Consider the following 9,817-nt stretch of genomic DNA (forward strand, 5'->3'; position numbering starts at 1 on the left):
TCCACACAGAAGGCACCCCAGACGAGGATCGAACCAGAGAACCTCTTGTTGTGAGGTTGCAATGCTAACTGCTGCACCAATGCGGCCACCCTAAGTGGTAGTGCTACTAAACTCACCTAAAGAAATTGATGCCTTTCAAGGTTTTGAGTGTAAGCCCATAATTAACACCTGAAGCAGAATAGGATTTGCTAACTGCATCCACTTTACAATCATCTGCAAACTTGGTTAGCCTAAGTTCCTTGATTTTCAGATTTTATTATCAGAGAAGTTTTTACCAAAAAAGTAGGAGGCTATAACAGAGCCCACTGTGTGTACCAGTGGTGAAGAATTTGTGTCCGATATCTAATTACCTATCCAGTAAACTATGGGTGTAGTACTTAGAGTTGTGAAGAGCTTGTCAGTATTTCCAGCATGGTGGATAGCACCGAAGACTATGGTGAGGTCGAGGTACACAACATGGATTGTATTGTCATTATTCACAGTCGTGGTAATCTCTTTGAAGAACTAACCAGGTTGAGTGAGCATGATCTGCCTTTTTCAAAGCTGAACTGGTGTTTACTCAGTGATGTATTGTTATCACTTCAGTTATAATGCATTCAATAGCCTTGCAAATAGTACTAATGAAACTAATAGGTGTATGATTCTCAGTAAGCAATTCTTTTAATAAGCATGCCACTAAATCAAAAGTAGTGATGAAAGGTGTTTGACGGACATTGTAAGTATAGCACCCATTATAATGAAATGAAGATCAAAAGTAGTGATGAAAGGTGTTTGATGGACATTGTAAGTATAGCACCCATTATACTGAAATGAAGATCAAAAGTAGTGATGAAAGGTGTTTGACGGACATTGTAAGTATAGCACCCATTATACTGAAATGAAGATCAAAAGTAGTGATGAAAGGTGTTTGACGGACACTGTAAGTATAGCACCCATTATACTGAAATGAAGCTGGTTACCTGTTCACTTCTAAAGGTAAAACACTTAAACAAGTATATCAGGATAAACACTCAGTGAAAATGAAAGCTAAGATGGCATTATATAGAATTAAAGAATCAGCACCTAAGTATGTTCAAATGTGTGTAAACACCTTACTACATTTTATGATCAAAACTGAAGGAATTTGTACTTAAATATCAAAATATGTAATCATATTAGTATGAATTACTTGTTAATAAGCAGTATAACTACTACATACAGCTGTGAACAGTGGATAGCTATCTACTGAAAAGCATAAATAACATGCAACTTTAGGGAGTTAATGACATGGAGACCACAGTGTATGTTAAGACCCTAAACACTGGTAAGCACAGTCAACTGACAGGTTGCAGTTTTGCATAATATTGCTGCAGCCAGAGTAGCTCAGTAAGTCCCCATTGAGCTGAAGGTATGACCTGTACTATCTGAATAAAATCGAAAAGGGTCCTGGGGATTGAGTTTAGGCTGCTAGTGATAAAATGAGAGTTTTGTTTTACTGGCTTCACTCTGTCAAACATTTCAGAAACAGAAAAAGTGCAGCTTGCACTACCAATACTTGTTTGCCAAATACCACACAGTATCAATGCTTTGGCTCAAGCCACAGTGGTGCAGCGGTAGCATTGTTGCCTCACAGCAAGAGGTTCTCCCATTCGATTCTTGACTGGAGTGCCTTCTGTGTAGAGTCTGCATATCCTCCCTGTGGTTGCGTGGCATTCAGAAAGACATGCGTAGAATGGGCGTGCCTTCGTTGAAGGTTGGGCGTCGACTTGGCACCTCGGCACCCGTAAAAAAATCTACTGCCAATCATTAGTGGACCGGAGTTCCGCTGTGGCGACCCCTAACAGGGAAAAGCCAAATGAAGAACAAAATCAATGCTTTGGCTCAGAAATTCAGTTACTATTTGTTCACTGAGTTGACACAGTGGATTGGAAAAATGGTAGTGATACATATACACACACTCGTGCACAAACTTAACACATACAATACAATGATTTGCAGAGAAGAGCTGGTGTGTTGAGAGCTATAACCCTGTAATGCTAAGTAGAACATCTTTAAAAATTAGTGAGGATTTTTTTTATGTCTGTTTAATCCATAATTTAATGCCTTGTGCAGTTCCCTGGACTAGTGCCCCTCAACTGTAAATTGAGGGCCAGGAAAAAAAATAATCTGAAACTGCAGCAGAATACTTCCTACAAATATAATAATTAGGTTGCTACCAATACAGTAGAGAGTTGATTATCTAAAACATCAATTATCTAAACCAGACTTCCAAAGTTTTGGGGTAGGAAAAATCATAAAGTCTGAATATGTAAACCCCAAAAACAGCAAGCAACCAGGTACCAAAGCAAAATGACCAGTAATCCACACTTGCACCTTTGTCAGGTGAAGCAATAAAGCCATGGGTAAAATCTTCAGTGAACACTAATTTATTTAGTAGATTCCAACAGTTGCAGAACCACCAGCACTAACACAAAACACATAAACATCTTAAAGTCTCTGTTTTCATTTGATACACTTCATCAGATGTGGGCCATCTGAAAGTTCACAATCCTCTGTTTTTACCAGAAGAAAAATACTGCTTCCACACCCAGTTAAGTTATAGTCTGTCTATGTAAACATTATACATATTCGCTTCAGTATGGATTTTGAGCTTGTAGCCATCTCAGGTGTGAAAAATATTGTTTATTGTCCTCTGAAATCATTGAATGGTTGAAAAGAGTATTCCTGCGTGCAGAAAAAAAACAAGATTTTAGAAGTTTTTTTAATCCAGTTCAATTATATATTTGATTATCTGAACAGTTTGATTATCCAAACTACCCTAGGTGTCAATTAGTTCAGATAATGGACTCTCTACTATATCTAAATACTTTGGTATTGCAAGCTGATCAAAACACAAATGCAATGATCTGGCAAAAGAAGTAAAGGATCTGCAAATAAGCAGGAGCACTGTTATTTTAACAGGTAGAAATTCTGCTTAGTGACCTGAAATGTACATAAATTCACCCCTCATAGCCCAAACCTTCTCCAAAGTCCATAAAAAAACTAGGATGCCTGTACCATAGTAAACGCTTCCTCACCCCTAAGACTAGATCTACCATAGCCAGAAGTCATCACCTATCAACATTGCTCTATGCCTACCCATGAAATCTTAACTATATTAATCAAATTCTAATGAACTATTATAGCTATTATTATAATGAATCAATTCTAGATTTAAAAACATTGTACAATAGAATATTTCAATGCTCTACCTTGCACTTATCAGTCCAACCATTTTATTTTAATTCTCTAAATTATTTATAAAACTATAATAAACCATTTTACTAAATAAAGCAATAAGAAAAATATATATGTATAGTACGATATTTTTCAGTGCATTTCTATTTTTATCCTCCCTTATTCCACTCCATCTGCAACCATTCCATTTACTAATTCTGTTGCATTTCTAAATAGTATATTAAAATATATTTCCTGTATTGATTTCATTGAGTATTGTCATTTATAAGCCATGACCACTATTATAATGTTTGATTATATTAACAAATCAAATATAACAGAATAAATAACCTTTACTTATTTAAATGTGTGTAAACCCTTTACAATCTGCAGTTACGTTACACATAATTATTTACTATATTCCAGTTAATCAGTCTATTTATTAATCAAACAATCAATCAATGTATTCCTATTGTGTTGTAAAGACCTATTTAATCCTGCTTTGTCATACGGAGAGATACAGACCATGAACATGTAACATTATAAACTAACTATGTCATGAAAAGGCAAATATTCAAGGTTGCTAGGTAAGCATTACGACAATAGCTTCATTCCTGGATTCAACACCCTAGAAGCAACATACCGTGTAAGCAAATGATGGTAGTGACCATTCTTAGTAATGTAAAATATTACATTATATTAAATAAATAGAATTTTTATAGTCTTACTTTTAGCTTTAGAAAAAATGTCCTGTACTTTATTCTGTCTATCTATATAAGACATTAAGAGTAGACATGTCAATTTGGTCATGTATGGTTAATATAAATGCCTTCAGTTAGACCCCAGCCGAGCAATGCACAGATGTGTTTACCACTGACCAAATTTCAAGCTATGGTATACCAACACATCCCCAATAATACTGTAATAATATTGCATCATAAAGATAAAAAAATAAATAAATGAAACAATTAAATAATGTATTGTCTAATACATTATAATAACATAGCCGTTATAGTTCAAATTCCTTTGCTTTAAAGGTGCAAATGAACTCATTTTGTGACCAAACAACATATTGTGATGGGAATTTCCTGGTTAACTTTACAACTACTTTCTTACTTTCTCATACTGCAGAACAATATTTTGGGAGTCCCCAATCAAAAAAGCACCTCAGGTATGCTTGCCATATGAGTTAAACTAGACTGTGCATGATACTAGTGTCTAAATAAGAAACAAACAATCTAGTATCTCAGTTATTTAACATTATAAAATCAACATGTTGTATTCTAAAGTTTTGTTTTCTTTATGTTAACTAAGTATTAATACATTATACTATTATAAGTCTGTATTTACCATATTTCCTCATCATTGGCTTTCATTCATAGCCAGTCCTTTCTTTTTCAGTGTAGTGTTCCATTACTCTGCCTTTGTAAGGTAAAAATTCATTGACAAACTGTCAGCTCTTCCATGAGTTTGCAGATTTGTGAGTTTTTTCAGCCTAATCAAAACAACTCACAAGCTGTTTTAAATCATTTATTGATATAGAAGAAGCTATGTAGAGTGGGAAAAGAAACAGATTTTAACCAAAAGCTTCACTTAAGCTTCAGATGGCCAAAGGTGAGATAAGCTTTCAAAACAAATATGCTTACAGCATCTCAACGATTCAGAATATATTATTATTAATTAATCAAGCAGAATATTTTAATAATTGTAGACATATTTTCTGAACATCTACAAATTTTCAAAACAAAACAAAATGGTTAGAATAAAACATCAAACTACAATAATTACTGCATTGTATATATGTTAACCAAAACCTTTAGTAGATTCATAAATAACCACTTTAGTCTCATTTTTATTAAGAATCTGACCACAGAACATTATAAATTATGCACACAAGTTCATTTAGGTTTAACCCCTTGTTTTTATGATGAATAACATTCAGATTATACTATTCAAATATTATTATGTATGAATTCTGGTAAAGAGAATATATTATGATAAAATGGCAAATACCACGCTAGTAACTGCCAATATTATTATTATTATTATTATTATTATTATTATTATTATTATATTACTATTTAAGTATTTATCATATTAAAACATTTTACCTTGTTAACTCTGAAGTCTTCCTGGCTATTTGAACCAATAATAACACTAAAATAAAACATGTTTCCAAAGACAACAGCAGTCCATTGAGCAAAACAAGAAATAGACAACAAAAAGGAGTTAGTTTTTTACTTTTATTCTCTTTTGTTGACCATCCACTTTTGACTGCATTACTTTTTAAACTCATTACAGACTATTTATCTCTTGTTGCTTATTTAAAAGTCCATTCTTCTGTGAAAAATCCAATGCTTCATCTAATGAGTTAAAAGTCTTTTGTCTTTCTGATAAAAACATTCTTATTCTCGCAGGAAACAGAATTTAAGCTTTGATGTTGGATTTTTTTAAATACGTTTACTTAAAGGAATACATGCTTTCCTTTTAGAAATGACTGTAGAGGTATAATCATAATCAAATCTAATTGCTTTACCTTGGAAAATAACTGGAGAGTTAGTCCAAGCTTTTTTAAGGACCACGTTTTATCCTATGTAGAAAGAAATTTGACTATTATCGATCTTGATGTGGGTTGGGTTTTTATTGAAGAATTATTAGAAAGAGTCCTATGTGCTCTTTCTATCTGAAAAAGAGAGTGACTCTGAAGGTTGAGGATTTTTGGAAGCCATTTATTCAAAAAAGTACCATATTACTTCCTTCTTCTTTTTCAGGGATACCATTGATTTTGATAGTGTTCCTTCTGGACCTACTTTTGAGATCAACCACTTTTTCCAAAAGACAGTGATTTTGTTTCAACAGAAATTCAACCTGGCTCTCATTTTAACTTAATCCACCATTCACTTTGTTCAGAGACTCTTCCATGGAGTTAATTTGATCAGAATGTCTCTTTATAATTTAATTAAGCAGACCAATTTACTTCTTATTTTTCTGGTGCATAATGTCCATTTTATTGTCCAGTGTGTCAATTTTTATTTAAATTTCTTACAAACTAGTTACAAGAGACTACAATTCTCGTTTCATTCCATTCTATTGTGAGGAAGCTTTAGAGTAACTCATAGCTGTTCTTAACTGAAGAGGAGAAAACTTCTGACAGGGAAAAAATAAAACAGAATAGTGTCCCCAAAATCAGATTTCCTTGCTGAATTCTCTTTACTTTTTGTTTGTGGTCATATAGAGTAGGTTTGAAGTCAATTTTCACAGTTTAAATTCAAAAATCCTGTCAGAACAATTGAACAGAGGCAGAGCAAAATGTTTATGCTGCTAACTGCTTGGCATCTTAGCCACACACCCCAGCATGCATTTCTGAAGGGTACAGTGTCTGAAATATGTCTGTCATTGCAATAATTTGTCAGAAAATCACAATGTTTATGAGGAGCATGAAAAACATAGAAAATAAGAAAGAAAGAACAGGGAAGTTTTACAAAATCAGAAACAATTTCAACTTTGTTTCGCACAGCCACAAGCGGATAAATAGCCAATTTTATTTCATACAAATGAACACTAGTCCTGGTAAGACAGACTATAAATGAAGCAAATGATAAGAGTGTAAGTTGCTTTCACTGAAAGCCAGCTTCCTCCACTTTAGTAATTGTAATATTCAGTAATTTGCAGAAAAACGTGATTATATGAGGTGCAGACTAAAGATATAAGGCAAAGTTAGGTAAATTCTTGGAAATTGAGGACAGTTCCAACTTTGTTTCACAAAAACAGTCACCAGAGAATACATATCCAACATATTTCATAGAAATGCACACTAGTCCTGTATATCCAGAATGTTGAATCAGTAAACAACAAGAGGGTAAGTTGCGTACATCCTCAGACAGCCTGACCCCTTTTTTTCACTTCTATCCTCAATAATTTGCCCAAAAATTAAAAATTTTATGAGGCATAGGTCAATAGCATAAGGCAGTGTCAGGAGCATTCTGTGAAATCAGGGACAGCTTCAACTTTGTTTCCTCATATACTGTTACCAGAGAATAAGCAATACAAATTATTTCGTACAAGTACACATTAGTCTTGTAAAGCCAGACTTGAAAATAAGCAAATAAAAGATAGGTGAGTTACTTTCATCTATATCCTGTGTATCCCCTCCCCATTTAGTGATGGCACTCATCAGTTGTCTGCCAGAAAACTGCAGATGTTATGAGGAGCAGATCAGCTATGATGCTAGGGACATTCTGTGAAAACAGGGACAGCTTTAATTTTGTTTCACATTGTCACAAGAAGATACATATTCCAGCATATTTCATACAGATGCATGCTAGCCCTGTAAAGCCAGGCTTTACAAACCACAGGACAGTACAGCTGTTTTTATCCATAGTTAATTCACCTAAATGCATTCCTCATTGAGTTGATAGCAAAAAACACATACAAGACACAGGCCAGAAACATGAGGCAAAGGCAGAGGCATTCCACACAATCATGGAAAGTTTCAACTTTGTTTCACATAAAAAGAAAACAGCTGGAAAGCTACTGAGATGTTTAAATGACATGTTAAACTGAGGTGCCATCTGTTTGAGTTTACAGTTTTGTTCCTTATTACTGCAGCATATATTTATCACTGGGAATTCTGTTATTCACTTGGTGGAAAAGTGGAGACAGTTTATCTGGGAGTTACAGAGTTTGGGTTGAACCCTGCTGAATGTAGAATTCACTGGCCTAGACAAAGATGAATGTGCTGGGTTCAGCTGATGTTGGCATTATGCCAATTTCTGCCTACACATGGCTACGCAAGAGCAGTGATGATTTACAAAAGGGAGAAATGATTAGGGCTTAGTCAGCAAAAGAAGGTTTATAGGTATGCCAGTAAGAAATCTCCTGAATGTGAAAGACACCTCTGCATGCAAATATGTCATCTGGCCTAAAATTCTAGGCCACTTTGTTTGGTGGCAGGCAGACAGCAGCAGGGCAATAGAATGGACCAGAAAATACATTAACTAGAAAATAGCTTGGGTAACTTTCATGCTAGGCCTGTTGGATCTGAAACATAGGGATCTGGAGGTATCCCAGTTTTATTCCTTTTCTTTATAATATTTGTTTGCCCCCCCCTTGGGACATCACCCAGATGGCTCAGCCCTCAGCACCTCACATCCACTCTGGGTCTGCTAGATTATCTCCTTACCCCCCTGACTTACTCTAGTATTGTTTGGGCTGGTCATGGATTCAAATTGTGTCCACAGGGCTCAGCCATCTCTGCTTCCATCAGGAGGCATTCATTTTATGCTCTACCCACCTCCGTGCCCTTCCTCCCTTCTCGCTGATTATTCTTGACAGCAACTCCACTCTTTGGACTGCATCTACCTTAAGACACCATCACATCTGAACACTCTCTCTGCTGCTCCATTAATTGCCTGAGCCATAAAATGAACTTGGGTTGATCGATCCATAGTCGGGGCTTTATCTTTCTATGCCACTAGTGGGTACATCCCCCTTTTTCTTGTGTTTTTTTGTGGGATGCTCACCTTTAGCCAGTTATTGGGATTGCAGGCATGGAAGGGAGCCATGCCACTGGACCATGGTTGGGATTGCTGTTGCCAAGTTGATTAAGAGCAGATTAATCTGACAGTTTGCTGTAGGTCAGGGAGAGTGGGTGCTATGACATCTGGTTACCTGTTACCAGGAGTGGTAGCCCCTAGGATTCAAACAAGTTCCACACGTGAGATAGTGAAACTGTATCTGAGAGTGGGATCAAGGACAAGGGTGACAGAAGATCAAACAGATCATAGTTGTGACCTTTCATGATAATATTTGATAATGACTTAGCAGTTATGTGTACAGATGTGTGAAATATAAGGTTACCTCTGGTGACATTTAATTAATAAACTGGGTCATGATTTCAAGGAAGAAATGGTCATTGTTTGCTGTGTGATGGCTTACCACTGGACCAGTAATCAAAGTGCCTCAATCCTCACCACTGGCAACAGTGAGGCATGTAAATTGAGAGGATGACAAGGTGTACACAGTATTTCCAGATGCAGCTTTCTGCATCAAGTGCAGTTTCCCTTAAGAGCACACAGAGACCACAGTCAGTCTGGGGATGGCGTCTCCCTCTTTCTCCAGATCCCCAATAGGACTCCCCACTGGCACAGATATAGAGTTGAGATCTCAGCTGAGTGGCCAAGCCAAGACCTCCAACACACTCTCTGTCCAACCAGTGTTTCGTGTCCCTGCCCAAGTAGCTGAGACACACACTCTTTGAGGTTTGATGTATATACATGCACACACCTGGGAAAGGCTGGCACAGGTTTACTAGCTATGTCCCCTTTTGACCAGACTATAAGATAATTATCACTGCCACTACCAACTCCTTTTCTGCTACTTTAAGGACCTTAGCAAAGAGTGTCCAATCTTATTGTATAATGTTAGTAGTAATGTCTTTCGACTTTTCTCGGTTAGGGGTTGTCACAGCGGAACTCTGGTCTGCTAATGATTGGCAGTGGATTTTTACAGTACCGTGGTGCCACCCCAATGCCCAGTCTTCAAAGAAGGCACACCCATTCATGCATGCACTTACCTGCATGTCTTTGTGTCACTCGACCATGGGGAGGACATGCAGACTCCA

The sequence above is a fragment of the Protopterus annectens genome, chromosome 1.part1 (genome assembly GCF_019279795.1).
Source record: "Protopterus annectens isolate FY-2018-M chromosome 1.part1, PAN1.0, whole genome shotgun sequence".
Taxonomy (NCBI): domain Eukaryota; kingdom Metazoa; phylum Chordata; order Ceratodontiformes; family Protopteridae; genus Protopterus; species Protopterus annectens.